The sequence below is a fragment of the Petaurus breviceps genome, unplaced genomic scaffold (genome assembly GCF_028583685.1).
Source record: "Petaurus breviceps papuanus isolate PSGF00001 unplaced genomic scaffold, PetGlider_PUasm1.0 226, whole genome shotgun sequence".
Classification (NCBI taxonomy): Eukaryota; Metazoa; Chordata; class Mammalia; order Diprotodontia; family Petauridae; genus Petaurus; species Petaurus breviceps.
This window is the reverse complement of record NW_027185890.1, coordinates 4,056,176-4,059,332: the sequence shown is the minus strand read 5'-3', so window position 1 is coordinate 4,059,332 and position 3,157 is coordinate 4,056,176. Positions and strand designations below refer to the sequence as shown.

At 35.7% G+C, this 3,157-nt stretch overlaps 1 pseudogene; it reads left to right on the top strand.

The window, feature by feature from the left end:
- LOC138166815 (large ribosomal subunit protein uL5-like) overlaps positions 1-2,663 on the top strand; it is a 6,873-nt pseudogene extending 4,210 nt beyond the window's left edge.
- The last annotated feature ends 494 nt before the right edge of the window (positions 2,664-3,157 follow it).

Genomic DNA, 3,157 nt, shown 5'->3' with positions numbered 1-3,157 from the left:
TGTGTGTGTGTGTGTGTGTGTGTGTGTGTGTGTGTGTGTGTGTGTGTGTATGAAATGGTAACTTTCTCCAGTTCGGGTTGGGGAAGAAAGGACAAAGACAGTTTGAAACTTTAAATATAACAAAAAAATTAATTTATAAAATAAATATAAACAACTTTTAGATAAAATGGGGGGAAACATTACTTTCATGTGGACAGGGGGAGGAAAAGAGATGGTGGTATAGGAGACAAATTGAACTGGGAAGTGCTCATTGAGAAAGTAACATTTAAGTAGACCTTGAAAGATAAGTAACATGTTGATAAGTGGAGATGTAGAGGAAAAATTTATTCCAGGAAAAAATTATGAGCAAAGGTGATGAGGAAAATATACATAGGATGTCTTCAGGAATCAAGTTTGGCTAGAGTACATAATAGCTCCATTCTCTTTCTTCCCTTCCTTATCCATAATTAATATATAAAACTGCCAACGTAAATCAATTCATTTCATTTTTAACAAAAACACAAAACAAAATGAAAGAACAAAAACAACAAAAAACCTGCAATGGTTCCCTATTGAATAATGAGTAAAATTCAAATGAATCTGCCTGCCATTTGTAAAGCTCTAGTCTGCTATAAGTCTTTCTTTCCAATTTATCTCATATTACCTACATTCACACACTTTATACTGCAATGAAAATGGAGTAGTCTCTGCTGCCCTTGAACATGTACTGTCCTTCAAGGTCTTTGCTCACATTGTTCCCTATTCATTTCTTGCCCTCCCTCCTCATTTACTTACTGAATTCTGAACTTGAAAGTGCAACACACCTAGTACCTTCCCCCATTAGAAGTCCATAATAACCTTTCTCATCAGAATAAACAGAATACTTTGTTGTCTATTATGGTTTATCTGTGAAGCCACCACCTTTGGCCTCCTATCACAACCCCTAAGATGCTACATGAAGTAATAGAAATGACATTAAAGAAAACAGAGATAGAAAGAGTAGCTGGAATACAAATGAGGCACATGCTATAGTGACAATTTTAAGGCCATTGAAGACTCAGTTGTCACAATATCTAAAAGAGAGAAGGATAGTGAACATTTCGGAAAAGTCACAAATGACAAAAAAAAGGCTATCAAAAACTATTGACCCAAACCCCCAATATCTTGTATGAAATCTTATTAAGAAAAATCAACTTACAGAAAAAAGGCATCATTGATAAGGGCATGATGTCAGAACAGAAAGACTTTGGAAAACAACTTTTTGGAACCAGCTTCATCTTAATAGTCACACAATTGGCTGAGAGTTGCAGAGAATACAAAATCTCATTTTATTGTTAGTTACTTAGATAAAATTATTTTCTTCTGTGGAGTGAAATCTATCTCAAAAGCTCTTCTCAAGCATATTTTTCTCATGCATATAATAAAATCATTGAAAATCTTTAAAAGCAAAATAAATTAATTCAATAAAATATTTTATTTACCTTACATACAATAAAGCTATATGCTATTAAATCATATAAGAGCAAATTATTTTATTATCTTTGAAGTGGGAAACACTAGAAAATTAATTTCTAAAATACAATTATAGAGAAATTTTGAAAGACTTGAGAGATCGGATGAATACAATTATAGAATATGTGTCCAGAGGACAAAAGATGAAAAACGATTCTCCCTCCTGCCAGAAAATTGACACACTTCAAATGCAGAGAGAGACATATATCTTTAGCCAATGTGGCAACTTACTTTGGTGGACTATGTATGTTTATGAAGAGGTTTTTTTTTTTTTTAAGTAGAGGGGGGCAGTGGGAAGGACAGTTTATAAATGTATATAAAATATATTTATTTTGAAAAATTAAAAACCCATTAACTTAAAATAAAGGTGCAACAACAGATGTAATAAATTTGCCCTTTTCTTATAGGGTCTCAGTTGCTTTTTGTTTATAAAAGAGAAACAAAGCAGAAAGATGTAAATTAACCAAATGTGTTTGCCCTGTCAGGGAGAATGTGCAGCACAGAGTTCAAATCAAGGACTTCCTGTTCCTTAAAGATTGATCCAGTTTGCAAATGACACTGTACTGATTGCAACAAGTCCTAGGGCTGCAAAAACTCCTCTTGCAGTTCTCCACCACGGTGCAAGATCAGAGTGAAAAGGAAAACCCATGTGGAGAAGTGCGCATCCATAAGCTCTGCCTCAATATCTACGTTGGGAAGAGTGGAGACTGATTGACCCAGGCAGCTAAAGAGTTGGAGAAGCTCAAAGACCAAACCACAGTGTTCTCTAAAACTGCTATACTGTCCCATCTTTAGGAATCAGGAGAAATGAGAAGACTGCCATTCAGTGTACAGTCCATGGGACCTAAGCTTAAGAGAATTCTGGAGAAGGAGCTGGATGTGAGGAAATATGAGTTAAGGAAAAATAACTTCTCAGACACTGGCAACTTTGGCTTTGGGATTCGAGAGCATATCTGGGGATTAAATACCACCTGAGCATTGGCATCTATGGCGTGAACTTCTGTGTGGTGCTGGGTGGTCCTGGGTTCGGCATTGCAGACAAGAAGCATAGGACAGGCCGCATCTGGGTCAAACACAGAACTGACAAAGAGGAAGCCATGCACTGGTTCCAGCAGAAGTACGATGGCATCATCTTTCCTGGCAAATAAAGTCCTGGTTTCTATTAAAAGGTCAATAAAATGATCCCTGAAGTATAAAATAAAAAAATTCAATATTATCCTCTACACAATGAAAAGCAAGTAAATGAAGAGTCTCTATTGTCCAGATTATCACGTACAGTGGAAAGAACAGACAAGGGAGCTGGTCCCCTAGTCCATGTTTTAATATAAATGTATATAGATATTTACATATGTTTATGTGTACATTTTATACACAATTACATGGATGTACATATATTACATGTGCATGAATGTGTATATGTGTACACATGCATGCCTAGGAAATTCACAATTAACTGGACTGAGGTCAGAAATCAAATAGGAAGAGAGCAAAATTAGCTACATTTGAGAAATTTTCAGTTACTTTGTTGAACCTCAAGCTATTCTTGAAGCAATGGCCCCAACTTTTTCCACTCTTGTTTTCTTTCTCTGATGCTGAATGCTTGAAAACCATGTGATATCAGTCTCCCAAGAAGACAAGTTTCAGTTAACTCCCAGGGCACTGAGTA